The following is a 20,400-nucleotide window of genomic DNA, read 5'->3' as shown; positions in this document are numbered from 1 at the left end:
AAATCTCATTAATTTCTAAAGTCTAAAAATCAACTTAAGTTCAAAAGGAATATTTTTTAAAGAACCTTCTAAGTTTTTTTGAGTATAGTTAACGCACAATGTTACATTAGTTAGAAGTGTATAGCATAGTGATTCAATATTTCTATACAGTATGTTAGAAGTGTATAGCATAGTGATTCAATATTTCTATACAGCATGCTATGTTCACCACAAGTGTATCTACCACCCGAGGATCCTTCTAACTTACGATTCTGACTTGGTGTCTGTAAATCTAAAAACCACTCATAATTCAGTTTCACCATCTACATTTTGGTTATATTTATAAGATAAAAGATTTTTTGGTAGTATTATAGTTTTTAATAGTTTAAAATGGAACTGAATATGACTCTCCATGGTTTCAAACTAAGAAATTTAAATTTTATTTCTCATTCTAGAAATATGCAGTTGATAATTTCCTTGAGGCATTTAGATCTTAAAACAGTCCATAATGTCCCAGCACATTGCTCAAGAAATAATGAAAATCCACGCTCTGATTTTTAATGTAACGTGTTCACAGTACCATACACAGTTTGCCCCTAGTTTTCAACTCCAAGGACAGTTTTAATTGTCATGGCTTGCTTCCATGATTTCTACTTTATTTAAAGAAGACCTATTTAACATAATGGTCAAGATTACCTGACTCTGTTGTTTCTTCTAAGCCAAAAGATTGGACCAAATATTCAAGGAAAACTCGACTCACTTGCTGCCAAACAAGATTTACATGTATTGCTGGCAAAATCAAGTTACTCAAAACCTGTGAAACTTAAGCCATTAGCATATAAGCGTAACAAGATCAGGCATGAAAAACCTGGGGACTCCTTGAGATCTCACACATGCCCCACCTGCCTCCCCACCTACTCCCAGGTCAGGGCTCAGCGTTATCTCATGGAGTCACTTTAGAACGACGAGGTTGAGACAGTCACCTCAGTGAGAAAACGAGGTTTAAGAGGCCCTTGCCTTAAAAAGGAGCCAGAACCCCACCTGGTGGCAAAACCGAGAAAAGGCTAGAACAGTTAAACCTCAGGGGAAATACAACTCTCCTGCCGGAAGGAAAACAAAAAAGCAGAAAAGGATCAGTTATAAGAGTACATTAATGTCACATACAATGTGTGGTAAGGGTCATGGAAAGTTTTTTCCCCCCACAAGCGCAGAATATTTCTTAAGGATATGAAAGCACTCATGCAAAAAAAAATAATTACACTAAAAACCACCTCTTTTAGGTGGATCTGGTTTGCAAACATATACAATGATTTACATTCCCAAAAAAATCCTCTGATAAGTAGTGTTCATCACTCCTTTACTCAAAAAAGCTGTGAGAAAAATGCCTGCAAGGTCAACATCATCTCTGAAATGGAAGAAATATGGATAAACCCCCAACTCAACTAGCTAAGTACTGATGGGACAGTGTCCATCACTCTATTAAAAAGCTGTATCCCTAAGATTGTTCCTGCCTCTCTGTCACAAGTATTTCTTTCTGTCTCATATAAATTATTTCTGCCAATAATCAATGTACAATATCAACCTCGATGGAGATGAAGAATAGTTAAATACTGGGTTTCAAATTACACTAGAGTAATAAACTCCAGAGAAAAAAAAAGTATAGCAGGATGTGACTTTTAAATAAACCCAAGTCACACTACTGAAACTAAAACTAATAATAATAGCAGCTACAAGAGCTTAAATGGTGGACATGGTTCTAAACTGCTTCACAAGTAGTAACTCATTTAAATCTCACTACTGTCTTATACATTTTACAGATGGGAAAACTGAGGCCCCTAAAGGGTCAGTACTTGCCAAAGAGCTAGCGGTGGAGCTGGGATGAGAACGCAAGCAGTTTGGCTCTGATGTATGTGCTCCTAACCATGTACTTTAATAATTCCGTCCTCCCGAGTGCATACCACCTGGAAAACCCTGCCAGACTCTGGTCAGACGCAAGGGAGGGGCAGATGGGAGAGGAGAACTGCTCCGTAGACAGTCCTCATGATGGTGCAGAGTGGGAAAGGCTTCGCAGCCAAAGCAGCCGCAGAACTGAGACCAGAAGACTACATGGCAGGTAAGGGATCCCCAGGCAGAGGGCACACCCACTCAGCCTTCCAAGGCAAAGAGTTTGGAAATGGGGAATGGGCCACTGGAGGGACCACAGGGAGCAGAAGAAAACGCTGCAAGGGAGGCCAGAGCCCTCTGATGTCAATTTCACAGAGGCAAAGAGGCATCCAGAGAGTTTAAACCGGAAAGTGGCCAGATGTGCGTGTTGGAAAGCTAAGTAAGGAGCCAGGCCTTGTAGAGTGAGTAGAAATTAAGAAGACATTCCAGGTAAAGGGCAGGGCAGACCAGTGCTTTCAAATGTACAAGCTTACACTTCCCCAAGTGTTACGGAGGAGGCTGGGGCGGTCATGTAGGCAGCAGGGATGCTCGCTAGTTCTCCTGTGGAAGCTAGGTTCGGGGCCTGAGCCACATGGGGGTTGTTGAGGCCACCCACAGAGCTGGGAACACGGGAGGAGGAGCAGGCTGGCGGGAGGAAGAGGGATGGCATAGCCAAGCCCAGGAGCTGGACTTTGGAGGCAGAGCGGGAGGTCCCGCAGGCCAGCCGGGGGGGGGGCGTGCAGGAGCCACAGGTCTGGCGCTCCAGCTCCCAGCCCGTACAGAAGGCACACAGCTAGCAGACACTGCACAGAAAGGATGAAGGACTGCAGCTGGCGGACAGCAACAGGGCACAAGTGGGTTTGCCCTGGAGAGCACACGGCATAAGAGTAAAGGCTGAAGTTTGGGTTGTTGGTTTTTTTTTAGACTTATTATTTATTTTAGAGAGAGAGAGAGAATGAGCAAGTGGGGGGAGGGGCAAAGGGAGAGAAAATCCTGAAGCAGGCTCCCTGTGAGGAGCCCTACAGGGCGCTGGAGCCCAGGACCCTGAGATCAAGACCTGCGCCGAAATCAAGAGTTATACGCTCAACCAACTGAGCCACCCAGGCACCCCAAGGCTGAAGTTTTAAGGCAAGGAGTTTCTGAGGATCTCGGACAGAATTCAAGACAGGGGTGGGGAAAAATTTCGTTTTAATTTTTACTAACCTCCAACTGAAATTGAGCATTCCCTTCCATTACAAATGTATGCAACAATCCACAGCAAAAGTAGCCATACCTGTGACTTGTCACAGTAGAAATCAAAGATATCTTCATATCATGTTACAGCTATTGCAAATACCTCAAAGTATCTTTTCCACTCATCACTACTTCAAAATTATAGTAGTTACTACACCTGCCACCAGTTCTTGATACGTAATGCATTAATAAAGGATATATATTATAGTATTACACATTTTTTGGTATATGGATAACTGTATATCAGTATAATTGGTTTACTTTGTAATCCTATGCATTCTAATTTTATGCATTTAAGTTTAGGCATTTAAGTTTATGCATTAAACATTATTTGAAAAGGAATTCATTAACTTCACTAGAATGCCAAAGGCACCCAACGGTGCACACACAAAAGTAAAGAACATCTGGGGGCGCCTGGGTGGCTCAGTCCGTTAAGCATCCAACTCTTGATTTCAGCTCAGGTCATGATCTCAGGGTCATGAGATCAAGTCCCACTGTGGCAGCCTCCTGGCTCAGCGGGGAGTCTGCTTAAGATTCTCTCCCTCGGACCCTCCCCCTGCTCACACGCACACACTCTCTTTCCCTGTAAAATCAATAAATAAATCTTTAAAAAAAAAAAGTAAAGAACATCTATCTGATTTAAGGGGGAAAAGAAAAAACCACAGAAAGATAGTTTTAAAAGGAAATTCAGAAAAGGGGGGACCCAGTATGAGATGATCCAGTATTCAAACCCAGGCACTCTGACTTGTGTTCTTTCCTCCACCAACTGCACACCCTAAAAATAGTATATAAAAATACATCATCCCTTCATTTGTGTCAACAAAGTGCTTTCACATGTATCAGCTCATTAGCTCATCACAAAGATCCAGAGTAGGAAAAGTCAACCCCAACGGTGTGAAACTTCAGAGAGGCCACAACCCGGGAAGACACCTCTCCTGGGGGGTGGGGGTGAGAGGACGTGGCGTCTGCCCTCCTCGCTCTATGGGGCTGCAGTCGCGAGCACAGAAGAGCGTGTGAAGTCTAGCCCTTTTATCAAATCAGCTAGAACCTGACCTGGAGAGGAAGGAATCGTGAGTGCAGAGCCCAATGAGTGGATCCTGCTTCTTTCCAAGCTTCCATCTCCAGCCAAGGCTAACAATTTATTTGGATCCTTTGCTCAAAGCTCTTTCATTTGGTTCTCATTGGTGATCCAGGGTGAGTTACAAAATTTACAATATTTCAACTGTTTAATTTTCCTTTGGCTATAACCAGAACAGAAGCCTGTACTTAAGCAATTAGTTTGAAATTAGATAGACAAGCTGAAACAATGCACTCTCTGTTCTCTCCTCGCTGTACCCGCTAACTGGCGTTCATTATTTAATCTGTGACGCGTGCTGCCAGGGCTGCATTAGTAACAACATGGCTTATTGTCTTCACATCCATTCTCTATTCTGCAACATCTGTCATGGCTCAGATCTATATTTTATTTATTTTGCTGCTTTTACAAGGTCATTTTCTTAACTGCTACAAATTGCTTCTAAACTATATTCTAACCCCCCAAAAGGTAACAACATTTTGTAACTTGGTAATAAGAAGAAAGTTAAGGTGGAAGGACAGACACCCTTTTAGGTTACTGCAAATTTACACAAAATTATATCATTAAAACAGATTTTATCTCATGGTTGACTAAATAACCTATCTTTATTTTTTTTATAACCTGATCAATTCACAGAATCCTTGGCACCTTCTCATATAATGCATGCATTTCCTTTTTACAATGTGGCTTTATATGACTGACATAACATGGTCTTCTGAAAAACAAGTTGAGTATTTCTTAACATTCGTGTTAAAACATAAATTATTATGTTTATTAATGGGCCTTTAATTTCTAAGTTCCCTTTTCTTTCTTTCCATAATAAGGAGCCATAGTAAAAATGGTCACTTGCCTTCTACTCACATTAGAATGGGAATTAGAATGGGGAATTCCTGTGGGTAAAAACGGAAGTTCAAAATTGGTTTCCAGGCCCTGGGAACAGAATGGAGCCCTCCTGCTGCTGCCTCTCTGTGGACACGTGGACATGTTGGACACACGGACTCAGCACAGCCATCTACTGCATGTGCTGTGAAGGGTAACACCCTGGCCACCTGCCCTGCGCTGGGGGGAGGTGGGGGAGGGGAAGAAGGGACTGAACCTGGCAGCAACAAGCCTGTGATGAACTTCTTTCCTAACCACCCAGAAGCACTTCTTGCCTTGCTTGCCTAACCTAAGTAGCTGGAAGGATTCCTGTGCCCCGGCAATTCCTGTCGCCTGAAGCCACCTGCTTTTGTTCCTACCCTGTTTTCTTTACATTGCTCTCAAACAGCTTCCTCATTATACTTCTTCTACCAGTCACAAAGGTTTAGTCAATTTTTCACACCCCCTAGTTCTTCCCCGGCTTCGGGTTTATGTCATTGCCCCACCTGTGATGCCTTTCTCCTTCCCAACCAGTAAAAGATTAAAATCCTCCCCAGCTTTTCCTGGGGCAACCCAAACCCATATCCTCCACAAAGCCTTCTCAGATCATCCAGATTTAGAAAAAAAAAAAATGTTTTTATTTATCACACCTAGAACAATCAGCAGCAAATGCATTAGACAACTAATCATGCCTGATGATGTTTCCATTGTTGTCTGGATTGGTTATTTAAATATCCTATGGCATTTAACTTTTCATGTAGTTTTATCTATTTCCTCCAACTAAGTTATCAATAACAGCAGATCATAAGTTATACCTCTAAAATTAACCATTGTAGAAGCATACACCAGGCAAATTAATTTTACCTTATATAGCATTCATATCTATTTGCTGATTATGAGACTTAAATAATTTATATTATTAAATAGTAATTATAATAACAGCCAACACTATCACCACACTATCTCACTATACCCAATATTTTATTTGACATTCACATCTGCCCTATGAGATAGATACCATTATTTTCCCCATTTCTCAGATGAAGAAAATGGGGCCAGCAAGGTTAACTTGCCCAGAGTCCTCCATTCTACATTATTGAGCACCTAGTATGTGACATGCACTGTTAACAGCATTTAGTGATTCCAAGCAGAAATTCCCTATCCTCGGGAAACTTGTATTCTATTAGGACAGATCGACTACCAACAAATAAATATCACACCAGATAATGCTAAGTGCTAGTAAGAAGAAAACCAAAGCAGAGTAAGGGACTGGAGAGCGATCATCAGGTAGGCAGCACACTCCTGAGGTAGGGTAGGCAGAAAAAGCCTCTCTGGGGAGATGACACTTAAGCAGAGACCTGAATGGAGTAAGGTAACAAGCCATGTAATTATCTGGGGAAAAGGTCCCAGGCAGAAGAAACAGAAACAGCAGAGGCCCTGAGGTCAAAACAAGCTTGGAGTGTTCACGAACAACAGAAAGTCAGTGCAGGCAGAGCGCTATGAGAGAGCAACAGAAAAGAATGAAGTCAGACAGCAAACAGGGAGGTCTGATCATATAAAGTCTGCAAACCATTGCACAGTTTTCCCCCCGAAATATAATGGAAAACCCCGAAAGATTTTAACCAGGGGATTGGAATGCTGTGACATTTTAAAACATTACTCCAGTTGTGTGGCTAACGAAAAGACCAAGAGAAAGCAGATTACTTAGGAGAATCCTGCAGTAAACCAGGTGGGAGATGTTGGTGGCTTTGACTGGAATGATGGCTGTGTAGAGAGATCTAAGGTATATTGTGAAGATAGAGCCAAGAGAATATTCTGATGTGGGTTGTCGGTCTTCTGTGTGGGATGTAAAAGAAGAAGAAGTGTCAAGGAGAACTCTAAGATTGGCATATAAGCAATAGGGAGAAAAGTCCAATTACTGAGCTGGGAACGCAGTGGGTGGTGGAGAGTAAGGAGGAGCAGTGTGTTTAAGAGGCAAATCAAGAGCTCCATTTTGCATGGATTAAGTTTGATATACTTTTTATTTTTTTAAAGATTTTATTTTTTTTAAGATTTTATTTATTTATTTGACAGAGAGAGACACAGCGAGAGAGGGAACACAAGCACGGGGAGTGGGAGAGGGAGAAGTAGGCTTCCCGTCTGGCAGGGAGCCCGATGTGGGGCTCGATCCCAGGACCCTGGGACCATGACCTGAGCCGAAGGCAGGCGCTTAACGACTGAGCCACCCAGGCGCCCCCAAAATTTTATTTATTTATTGAGAGAGAGAGAGCACATGCAAGTGGAGGGATGAGGAGAAGGAGAGGGAGAGAGAGAATCTCAAGCAGACTCTGCGCTGAGCACGGAGCCTGACACAGGGCTCGATCCCATGACCCTGAGATCACGACCTGAGCCAAAATCCCAAGAGTCAGATGCTTAACCAGCTGAGTCCCTGATACACCTTTTAGATACCCAAATGAGGATCAGTAGGACGTTGTATATATAAGTCTGGGGTTTGGCTATGTAAGGCCAGGATTCTGAATGGAGATATAAAATTGGGAGTCAGTTCGCTTTAAACAACATATTTATGCCATTTGACCTACTGAGAATGGATAAGGCACAGAAGGCTAAGAACTGAGGCTCAGGGCCCTCTAACATCTAAATGTTAGGAAGAAGAGAAGGATATAGCAAAGGAGGCCAAAAAAGAGCAGATGGGAAGATGGGAAGAAAAGCAGGAAAGCATGAGACAGAAGCCAAGGGAATAAAATGCTTCAAGTATAGAGTGATCAATTATGTCAAAGGCATCTGAGAAATGAAGAAAGAGGAAGACTGAACTTGCCACTGGATAGAGCAATATGGAGGTCACTGGTGATGAGACAAGAGTGTTTCAGGGGAAGTGGGCACAAAAACCTAAATGGAGTGAGCTCAAATAAGAATGTGACTACAAGACATTGTTGAGAGAAATTAAAAACCTAAATAAGTGGATATATCATGTTCATGGATTAAAGAACTAAATATCGATAAGATGTCAGTTTTCCGCAAACTGATCCAATAGATTCAACAATCCTAATCACAAACATCTCATTGGACTTTTCTGTAGAAATTGACAAGCTGATTCTAAAATGTGTATAGAAAGGCAAATGACCTAGAACAGCCAAAGCAATCATAAAAAATAAGACCAAAGTCGGAGGGCTTATACTCCCTGACTTTAAGGCTTTGACTAGTAAGTCTACATTAACCAAGACCCTGTGATACTGACATGGAATCAACAAAGAGACTAAAGAGACAGAACAGAGAGCTCAGGAACAGACCCACACTTAATATGGGCATTTGAATTTTCACAAATCAACAGAAAAATCCAATAAAGGAAGGATCTATAACTGATGCTAAAACAACTAAATTCCTATATGACAAAAATAAATAAATCTCGACCCCAACCTTGTACCATATATAAAAAATAATTTCAGATGGATCATAACCCTAAATGTAAATGCCAAAACTGTAAATATAACACAGAAAGCAATAAACACAAAGGGAAAAAAATTAGACTTCATCAAAGTTAAAAATTTCTGTTCATCAAAGACACCATGAAGAAAATGAATAGGTAAATCACAGCCCAGAAGAAAATATATGTAAATATATGTAAATCATATATCTGACAAAGGACTATAGTTCAGTAAAAAGACAGCAAAAGATTTAATGGGACATTTCACAGAGAAAGATAAACTAATGATTAATAAGCACGTGAAAAAATGCTTAATGTTAATATTTATCAAAGAAATTTAAATAAAAAGCACAACGAGATATCACTACATACATACGCACCAGAATGGACAAAATCAAATGCTGGCAAGAATGTGGAACAATCAGAATTCTCATATACTGTTGGTTCAAGTGTAAAACAATACAACCATTTTAGAAAAAGTTCTGGCAGTTTCTTATAGGTTTCTTATAGAACTAAACATATACCTACCTTATAACCAAATAGTTTCATACGTAAGTGTTTAGTCAAGAGAAAAGAAAACACATATCCACAAAAAGACTTTTGTGTTTGTTCATGGCAGGTTTATTCATAATAGCCGAAACCGGAAAGAGCTCAGGTATCCATCAAGAAAATGAGAAACAACTGTTGTACAAACAATGGAATAATAATTAACAATAGAATACTTAATAATGGAATGATACTGAGTAATAGAAAGGCATGAAATATACAGGATATGGCTGAATCTCAAAAATATTATGCTGAGTGATAGAACTTAAAAAAAGAGTACATACTGGAGCATGAGGGAACTTCCTGTGGTGACGGTCATATTCCATACCTTGATACGGGTTTGGATTGCAGAGGTGGTGTGTGCATTCATGAGACCTCCGAGTGGTTCACTTAAGATGTGTGATTTCAGTGTATATAAATTTTACCTCAAAAGAGAAAATAACTATTAGCAAATACTAAACTCCAGTTAATAATATGCACACTGAAGAGTTTAGGACAGAGTGTACGGATGCCTGCAACTTAGTTTAAAATGTATCCAAACATAAGAGGTGTTGATGGACAGATGGCAAGATATGTGTTATAGTAAGTAAGACAAAACATTAATTGTAGGGTCTAGGTGGTGGTTATAGGGGTATTCACTTTAAAATTCTTTCAACTTTTCTGTATGTTTGAAAGTGTTCATAATAAAATGCTGGGCAGGGGAGAAAGTAAAAGGTAAGGAATTGGAGGCAGCGAGATCAGACAACTCACTCAAAAGAGTTTTGCTTTAAAGAGGAACAGAGAGGGGTGCCTAGGTGGCGCAGTCAGATAAGCGTCCGACTCTTGGTTCCGGCTCAGGTCCTGATCTCAGGGTTGTGGGACTGAGCCCCGTGTCAGGCTCCGCACTCAGCCTGGAGTCTGCTTAAGATTCTCTCTCCCTCTCCTTCTGCCCCTCTCCTGCCCCCACCCTCTCTAAAATAAATAAATCTTAAAAAAAAAAAAAAGAGGAACAGAGAGGTGGGGCAAAGCTGGTGAGAGACAAAGGATTAAAAGGCGTATTTTTGAAGAAGAGAGATATTACAGAATGTTTGAAGAGTAAAAATGACCCAGTGAAAAGAGGAACAATGATGAAGCTAGTGGGAGAATCCTGTAGAAACCAAGTTCTGAACAGACAAGAGCACAAGACCAGGTGGGTTGTGGGTAAGGTGGACTTCAGCCAGGAGCATACACAGCTCATCCACGGCAAAGAGCAGGGCTTTGGGGGACGGAATTATGTGTGAAGGCAGGAGGATTTGGCAGCGGGGAGAGAAGGTGCTGCTCTTCTGACTGCTTCCAGTTTCCTAGTGAAATAAGCAGCAGGATCATTAGCAGAGAGACAGGAGGAGCTATTAGAGGTTTGAGCAAAGAGGCAAAGGTGTGAAATAGTTACTCGGGAGAGGGAAAGAATGAATTGACTGGGGAATGTGATAGGATTGCCCAAGAGTGCTGAGTGCCACTGGAGAGGGTGGGGTGATCAACTTAATGTCATCAGAGGGGTGTGTGTGTGTGTGTGTGTGTGTGTGTGTTTCCCAGGTATGCTCAGCTGTTTGGAGAGGAGTGCAGAGTAATGCCTGTATAACCCTGCTTTTTACCAGGACTGGGTTTTTCAGGAGAGTAAGGCAGAGGGAGGAGAGGGGCAACACAATGGACCACAGATGAAAAGGTGAGTAGAGGGGAAAGGCAGAACACACGGGGCACTGATGGAAAGCAAAAAGGTAGCAGTCAAGGGCTGGAGGTAAAAATCGATCTGGGAATATCAGAAGTGAGCAGAAAAGCTGGTGGATGGTGGAGCTGGGATTTGAACCTACATGTCTGACTCCTGTGTCCACTCTCCTAACTGTAACACTCTCCAGCATCTTCAGCCCTCTGGCCTCTATAATTCTCTGTGCTTGGACAGTGTGTGTACCCATTTGGTCTAAGACTCTTAGGTACTATTTGCCCTCACTTAAAAATAATTTCTATAAAAATGTTCTTTATTTTCATGGAATGGGAAATACAAGACAAAGAGTTGGTATGATTTTCCATCCTGACAAATTGGCTAGAAGAGAAAAATCTATTCTCCTGTCTCTTAACACATGCCTTCTGGTCTTATATTTCCCACTCCTAAAGAGAATGAGTTGCTACTCGGAACAAAATAAATAGAACATTAGAAGGATTTGAAGAAACTAGACTCAAAGTAATTATTTCAAAAGAATTTATTTTAAAAATATTTAAGCATTGGGGCTCCTGGGTGACTCAGTCAGTTAAGTGTCTGACTCTTGGTTTCAGCTCAGGTCATGATCTAAGGGTTGTGGGATCGAGCCTGGATCAGATTCCACGTTCAGTGGGGAGTCTGCTTGGGATTCTCTCTCCCTCCCCCTCTGCCCCTACTCACACTTGCACTCTCTCTCTCAACTAAATAAACAAATAAAATCTTTTTAAAAATTTAAGCATTAAGTCACCTCACTCTCAAGAAAAAAAAAAAAAAGATGTCATGACTCTTCCGGGCATTCAGAATTTTAGACGGACTGCTAATTGGGTATTTGAGAAATTGTTAAAGCACCACACACTCACTGGCATTTAAGCACTACAGGGAAAAGTCCAGATTCTTTAGCCTGGCCTTCTGCTATTCAAGTCCAGGCCTTTAATACCCCTCTGCACAAACATCATGTTCCAAGCAGGTGAACTGCCCCTCCAGCCTCACCTCTGACCTTCTGTTCTTACAGTTCCCTCCGCCCAGTCCATCCCTTCCACCTGCCCAATCTCTGCCCATGCACATCCTCTTACCCTTCAGGTTCCAGCTCAAACACAGACTCCACACCAAACAGTGACCACACTCCTCTGGAACTGCCAAAGCTCTACATCGGTACCTCTTCAGATGTCTATGCAGTTGTATCTGATATCATAGCTATTGGGTACCTATAGAATCTACCCCCTTTGCCAAGAATCATCTAATATTCCAACCTGGAACTCTCCATGATTTATCTTTGTATTGGACTCAGAATGCCTTGCACAGTGCCTGGCGTAATAATTAATCAATAAACAGCTGTTGACAGTACAATAAACATTTTAGAGGAACTAATGAGGAGAAGTTCAACACAATGGTAGGTGTGCCTCAGCATTCTGTGTCTGACAGTAAGTTAACTCGGAGATCCAGATTTTTGAATCATGGGCTATTGCCAAATTATCGTTCAAAAAGTTTACCCCAACTTAAATGACCATCGTGAGGTTCTAGCAATTCATGTATGTGCCTGACCAGTATAATAGCACTGTCCGATAGATACACAGTGTGAAACAAATGTGAACCACATGTCATCTTAAATTTCCTAGCAGCCACATTAAAAAGTAAAACAACTGAAAATAATTTAATGACATTTTATTTAACTGAATTTATCCAAAAATCCTACATAATTTCAACATATGATTCGTATAAAAATTATTAAGGAACTATTTTACATTTCTTTTTTTACTCAATCTTTGAAATCCAATGTGCATTTTACACTTAGAGCACATTTTCAGTTTGGACTGGCCACATTTCCAGTGCTTTGTAGCCACACGTATCCATATCAAACTGGACGGCACAGGTCTAGAATGTCCTTAAAGATAGAGGCTGCTTCTTTCAGCCCTATATAACTCAAGTGTGTAAAAGCACCAAGCTTGCACAAGGCTTGCAGCATAAAGGGTTCAACAGCTGTCGGCTCCCTTTCCTTTACATACAACAGATGCTCAATAAATGCCTCTGGGTTTGAACTTCCCAGGTGGAAATGGTGCTTCCTGATTAAGGCCATCAGGCTCCCTTTGCTCTGTACTCTCCAAGGACCCCTGTGACCTTAATGTGGTTTCACGGTACATTTTCCTGGTATAAGAATATTTTACTCACCAATAAACCATCTGAACTACATGGAAATAGTAGCTTCTTAAATAAAATAGTATCCTGGTCTTCGTCGGTCCCCAGTGAGTTTGATTTCTAGCAAACATGTAGGGTTCATTGACCCCTGACTGAATTCACGAAAGTGGATTTCTGAAGCTGCAAAGCTGAAGATTCAGGATGCTAGAGCCACGGGGGAGCCGCTCTGAACCAGCTGGGCAGACCAACCTGCTGTTCCTGCACCAGGGGTCAGTAAAGCAACTGAGTGGCCTAAGCACTTACTTGGGCCTTGAATTCTCAAGGAATTAGAATAGGGTAAACAAGTAAGAACCCTAAAAATAACCTAACCTAATTAAATACTATTTAAGAATTCAAAAGGCATTTCAGAATCTCTTAGGCCTCAAAGCAACATTATAATCATAAATTTATATTGGATGGCACCATAAAAATTGTTAATTTGAGCATTCATGTTGTTTGAACTTCTGTGATGTTTGATTACATACTCAAAATGCAAATGAACAAGTCTACTATATATATACACATATATAACACATACATAATACAAAGCTCAACCTGACAAAATTTCGACTAGAATAGGTAACATGGGAATTTCCCTACCAATTCTGGTCTCTCAAGCAAATGTTCTAGCCAAGCAAATATATCATACAACACACGCATTGCTCTGTGGTTATGTCTCATGCTAATTAACTCCCTTTATTCGTAGGTCATCATTGCTTTAAATCTTCCATCCTCTGTCCACCCATTCTTTGCACCTTGTACATTCACCAATGCATCCATACAGCCATTCACTGAACAAACAGTTATGAGTGCGCATCTCCAGCAGAATGCTAAGCACCCAGCATACAACAGAGAATGAGAAAATTTGGTCTTGGCCCTGGGGAAGCTTACAGTTGAATTCTCACTGTTCATTCTGCTTTTCCACTGTTAGCCTCCCTCCAAGATGCCCAAGGCTACAGGCCTATGTGGAAGGAAGTACCCACTAACAGGAACCTGGCTGGGGTTTTACTGACTCCATACCATAAATCAGGCTGTCTGGTGAATTTCCTTCCTTAGAATATGGTCATCTGTGTTCAACACAGGCTGACTTTCCAAACTAGTTATGTTGAAATGGTCTATCTGCACTGAGTATTTTTTCCCCTTCTTTGTTAAGATCAAATTACTTTGCATTGGCAATTCCTGCCATTTGGGGTGTTTTTTGTTGTTGTTGTTTTTTCCCATTAAACAAATACCTGGGTGCCTCCAAGTGGCTGATCCTTCTCTCACACTGCAAGAACTGACTGTACAAAATGCAGCACCCCAGAAAAACCTCACAACCACAATATTAACCTAAGTGAATTTATGCACCAGGAAAGGAATCTAAAGTATATTTGCATATGTTATAATTTATTTGATGTCAACATGACCCAGGAAATAAAATTAAGGACATTTTTCCCCTTTTAATGTTCACGGTAGGGTATTCATGTTCATGTTGTTTAATGCTCATGGTGTGGTGTGTATTTTGCGGGGAGGATGGCAGTTCCAGTATAAGCAGGGGAGGCTGATGCAGGATGAGGGCAGATACCCCCTATGAAGCAGCAAATCCATTGTGCCTGGGTACTCATTTGGGAAAATGGAATATCTTTTCTCTGATTATCTAATGAAATTCAGATAATACAAGAATTAATTTGGATTAAAAAAAGAGAGAAAAAGATCTTTTTTAGAAAAACTATTATGACCGTCAGCGTGAAGAACAAAAAGATCCCGTGTGCTTGTGAGTGCACCTGCACTTTCTCTTTGCGAGAACTAAAGGCAGGATATGTGGACCTGTAAACTGAGGAGACAGCTGATAGAAATAGGAGTTATCCGTTTACCAACCGCCAAGAACCCAGGCCAGGTCCACAGGCTGACAAGGCCAGGGAGGTGGCAGGCATGAACCTTCCCTTCATGCCCAGGATTCCCAGATCACTCACACAGCTGAATTCATTCAGTTAGCACATCAATAAACCAAACAGCTTGCCTCTGGTTTTCTAATAGCCTGTCTCTCATTAACTCCCCAAAGAAAAACCAAAACCAACAGACAGAAACAATGCAGCAACAAATAGAACTGAGTAACAAACTTTTATTACACATTCTTTGAATTGTTCTAAAAAACTTCTCAGGTCCCCTGAACACTGATCCAGGAAAGCACTGTCAAAATGACGACGAAACTCAGCTCGGGCCTAGACAAAATAGCTTTGACACATTTGCTAAGCTGTGGTTCTCCGCGTCTACAAAAACACATCACTGCCAAAGACACTCGCACTTATTAGAATTCCGTTTATATACTTCAACTGCCAAGTCCAGTGATCTGTCTGCACTTAAATTCTCTGTGGCCATTACAGGGGTTGGTTGGCATCCATTAATAAGACAGCGTATTTGAATTTGATCTCTTCATTCCAGGATCTACTGAATGCCTACTCTCTGCTAGGCACTGAGGATTCAAAAATGAGTAAGACAGACACAGACAGTCCTCAAAAAGCTGGCAAACCCATGGAGGAGGCTGCCTATGTGGCCCAACAACAAAAGTATACTGGGCACCAGCACAGCTGTGCATGAAAGGAGGGGACAGAAGTGGTTCAGCATGCAGGGAAAATGGGTGGTCAGGGAAGACTCCAGAAGGGCAGACAAGGGAGGAAAGGCACCTTATTCAAAGAGCCCGAAAGCTGCAGAGCACATGGTATATGCTCGGGCACTGAGACTCCTGGGCTGGGGCAGAGAAAGAGAGAGAGAGGTCGAGAGGATGTTTGTATGAAGCCATGTGACTGCCACCTTGAGAAAGGTCTGGCTTTGGCCTAAATGTTTAAATGTCCCCCCAAAACTCTATGTTGAAATGATAACCACCAAAGATAATGGAGTTAGGAGGTGGGAACCTTGGGGAGGTTCTTCAGTCACACAACTTTTGGTAGATCCTTCACTCGTGCATGCAACAAATCTTTATTAGCACTACGTGCCAGACACACTACTAGACATGGTTCTGGGGAGAGGGGCAGCAAACAAAACAAGACATTTGCTCTAATGGGGCCAGCACAGCAGTGGGGAGGGAGGCTGCAGTGACAGACATATAACAGAGAGCTCAGAAGAAACAGCAGAGCAAGTGATGGAGCAGGACAGGGCTCTCGTTCAGAGAGATGGTCAGGGAAGGCCTCTCCGAGAAGTGATGTTTAAGGAGAGGACAGAAAGGAAGTGAGGATGCAAACCACACCGCAGTGGAAACCCTTCAATTCATACCTCACTAACTGCAGCAACATTCACTGCACTTTCCAGAATCTGTGTCCACTTCTTGGAAGACCTTAGTAACTTTGCCCCTATCTGCTGTTACACCGACCCCTAAGAAGACCTGGGTTTCTCATGGAATGTTCAGATGTGTTCTCAAGACCTGTGGTCCCTTCCCTCCTGCAAATCCACAGTTATGGGATCTCCACGCATGGGGTCTGCCAGCTCCAGCGGCTTTGTGCCCCCTGGGCTCGCAGCAACTTTACCAATCCCTCCACCCACCTGACCACAAGGTTTCGGACAAAGTCTCATTGGACACTAGCTTGACACCGAGTAACATTCGATAAATATTTGTTGAACAAACAAATGAAAGCCCCGGTTCTGAATTACGTCTGAGGGAATAATATACTTAAATTTGGTAGAAAATCCCATAATGAAGACCTTATGTGTATTCTTTTCACAAAATTAAGCTCAACTACTCGCAACTCTGCCCTTACCAAAAGTCACCAACTTCTGTTTTCAAGTGAATTTAAGTCGGATAACAGAATTAAGTTTTTCAAACTCTTCACTGTCTTAAGATATTCACATCTATACTTAATATAAAAGAGTATAGCAGTTCTGGAATTAGTGGTGATTAATTCAAAGCTTTGTGAATATACTAAAAATCACTAAATTGTACACTCTAAAAAGGTGAACTCTACAGCATGTCAATCACATCTCAATAGAGCCATTATTTTTAAAAAGAATATAGAGAACTCTTCCAATAAAAGATTAACGAGCATTTCAGTCTCATCAGGAAAATCAAATTTGCAGTGCTAATTTTTCCTTTAGTTACAAAGCTATTTTTGGTTTGAATAAAGAATGAAAGGCACCATTCACATCTCTATATGCAGAAGATGGAAAAGGTACAGATGAGAAAAATGATTTGTGTGATTAAAAAATTGGACATCTTGCCATAATAGTTCTAAAAGCAAATTTTAAGTTCTGTTAACTTTGATAAGCTCACAACGGCTGATGAGCCTCAAAGCCCTTTACTTGCTTAATGAAAACAGCAAGAATAAAGCCTTAACTATCTGCGATAAAGAGCGGGGAAAACAAAGCAGAAAAATAATTAAAATGCACAATACCAGGCTCTCATTAGCTACCAATGAAAGATCAGTCCACCTTCCTCCAGAATATCAGAAATGAGGAAACACTGATTGGTTTTTACCCCAGCCCTCTCTAGATGACAACTAAATCATGGTATATGATGGCTTTGTAGTGTGTCAACTTGGCTAGACTAAACTACATGTCCCAGAATTACCTTTCTTGTATGTTTTCAGTATGGGTTGGTGGTAAGGAACAGTCTCTCTCAAGCACGGGAGGAAAGAAGGAAGGCAGCAATACACACACCTTTCCCCAGGTATTCAATCAAATATTAATTTAGTGCTACTTGAAGGGATCTTGCAGATGTAATTAAGGCATGTCATCAGTTGAATTTAGTCAAAAGAAAGATTATGATACTGAAGAGCACTGACGGAATTAGCTGAGAGCTCTTTAAAAAAAGGCTTAAACCCTCCCTGAATTCAGAGACTCCAAGCTTTAGCTCCTGTTCTTGAAGATCCAGTCCACTCATGATAGACTCTTCTTGACTGCCTGAATGTCAAAATTCTTACGGATTTCAAGCATGCTTAGCAAGCCACACAACTGAGTAAGCCAACTCCTTATAATAAATCCCTTAATCCATATAACCTATTGCTCTGCCTCTATGGTAAACCCTGACTGGTTCATGATATTGGAGTTATTACAATTGAGAAGACGGAGGAAGACCTCTTGGCATAGAATCATCCAGAAAGAAACTAAAGAATCTTACTCTTCCATGAGCCCTCTCCCAATCTCTTTCAATAATGATCAGGAGAACAGAAGATTGGGGGTGAATTTTTTCAAAAGATGAGATTTATAACAATTTAGAGATGGAGTGAATTAATCACAGTGCCGCAGCTAGGCCACGGTGCTTCGGCTCTGGCCAATGAGATGTACGTAAGAGAGACAGAACTCTGATGCAGGTCCTTGGGAGACAGCAGGCCCTTCTTCCCCCTCTTCCTCCTCTGCCTGCTCTGTAAATATGAGGCTTGGAGCTCCAGCAGCCAACTTGGACAAGCGCCACAACCTGGAGAGGGCAGACTGGAGAGCTGGAGAGCGACAAGCTGGGGGTGCCTGCCACCATCATGCCGGCTCAAAACTGCATGCCTCCATGACAAGCAAAGCCACTATGGGGGAGAGGGGGGTCTCTAAGCTAAACACAATACCTAGCTGATCCAAGGAATTTTTTCTCTAGTTTTCCTATTCCCGTAGCAGTTGACTAACACATCCATGTTGATGCATTATAAGGAATAGCTGTATTTAATCCCACTGCTACGTGCATGGGGACACACTGAGTGTTTAAGAGGACTAGAGCAGACAGCTACAGAAGTCCATCTTTATTGCTCCGTGCTTCTACACTTTGGCAAAAGAATACGAGAACGTTTTCACAGTCTGCAACAAATGTCTTCCCAAAGCCACTAACTTGAATTCCCATGGAGTAGAATTTCATATGGCAAGGCTGTGGTCACATCCAAATCCACTTATTCGACAGATTTGTGATGTAGAAAATTCCCTCTACTATCCCTTTAGACAGGCTCTGTCTCTTCATGGTGGCCTCACCTAATTTCTCCCAAACCAACAACCCTTGAACGTGTCTGGGGTAGAGTGTTTGCTGCACGCACACCACACGGTCACCTCAAAGCCTGTAATTCAGTTCAGTCGCGCTGGGCTTTCTGGATGCTCACGAACAGAACCACCAAGGTGGCACACACTTTGGCGGTGACCTCGCCTGCTCGAGCTCCATCGTGTCACTCTATGGTGATGAAAAACTGCCTGACACACCAGACAGCTGACAACTGTGAGAGAGACAAAATATCAGGCCCGTGACCAAGGGGGAAAATGAAGTGATTAATATGGAAAACACAGCAAGAAACATCAAACAGGAAAAAGTTGACATTTCCCTTTAGCTGAAAGTAAGCTTGTTTACTCCTCACAGGGACTATAAAAGGCCGGGTCAAAGTATTGACCTGGTGCAAAGTATCAGGTGTCTTCCTGACCCTGGGGCATTTCTGATAACTGCAGAGTCTCCGACTCCTTTTTTTTCGAGGGAGGAAAGGAGGCGAGTGAGCATAATCATAACTCTGAAGAGAGAAACTTGGGAAGCTGTGCGCGTGAACACAACGGGCCAAACCGTTCCCAGCCTGAGCCACGACCCATGTGCCTCAGCTCCTTTGTGCCGTTTCCTTCCGTTCAGAGTTCCCCAGACATTCCTCCCTGTCCGGTTCTTGGGCCCCTGGCCCCTGACACCGTTCCAGAACACTGGGGTTCCCTGGGGTTCTGAGCTCTGACCAGTCTACTTGTCGACGTCTCTCATTCCACATTCTCATGGGAGGAGTGGCTCCGTCCCAGCCTCCCCAGCTTTCTGACTCGCAGTACCCCCATTCCTCTCCTCTCTTTCTCCCGAACACCTCCAACCCACTGAACTGTTTGTTGTTCCGTAGGCATCTATTTTATCTAGTTCAATACTGAACACGATCAAACTCTGCCTCGCCTCTCAATTCCATCCTCCTTCCCTTTCCCACAGCCCCGCCACACACATGCCCACCCCCCATATTCCACACCTCAGTTCCCGGCTCCACCATGCACCCAGGGGCCATGTCTACCCTTGTATCTACTCCACCTTATTTTTCTACTTAGAGTTGTGGGGGCTGGATGACCCGCAAATGAAATTCACCCACTCTGGGAGTCGGACGGATCAGGGGGCTCCTGGCCTTCGGGCATTCATCTCTACCAGCTAATCTGCAAGGGGGAAGGCCCCCTTCAGACCGAGAGACCTCTGTGACTTCCAGGGGCCAAACCAGGAGAGGGCAAAGGGGCTGTCTCAGGGCCCAGCTCCACAGCGGCGGAGACTGGGGCAGTCAGCAGCTGTGGGAAGACATGGAGAAGTCTGTCTGCCCCCTCGCCTCTGTGAGTCACGGAAAAACAACCTGGCAGTGTGAGCTCCTGGATGCAAATGTATGCGAGGCGTCCAAGGTACACACCAGGTTCCCAGATCTTTCTAGTGCCTCCTCCCTCAGATTTGCAAACTTAGGAAAACAAGGCCGGGCACATGGCTTCCTTGTCACAGATCCTATTCTCCAAGAAAGCACCCACAGCTATGGCAGGGGCAGCGCCTCACCCTCAAAT

At 42.5% G+C, this 20,400-nt stretch overlaps 1 protein-coding gene across 2 annotated transcripts in view; it reads right to left on the bottom strand.

Moving 5' to 3' along the window:
- Nucleotides 1–20,400, bottom strand: part of PLD1 (phospholipase D1) — a 188,820-nt gene that overhangs the window by 152,498 nt on the left and 15,922 nt on the right. The window lies entirely within an intron of this gene.

The sequence above is a fragment of the Phoca vitulina genome, unplaced genomic scaffold, assembly GCF_004348235.1.
Source record: "Phoca vitulina isolate PV1807 unplaced genomic scaffold, GSC_HSeal_1.0 scaffold8, whole genome shotgun sequence".
NCBI lineage: Eukaryota > Metazoa > Chordata > Mammalia > Carnivora > Phocidae > Phoca > Phoca vitulina.
Note: the sequence above shows the minus strand (reverse complement) of the source record. Positions and strands in the feature narration are given on the sequence as shown.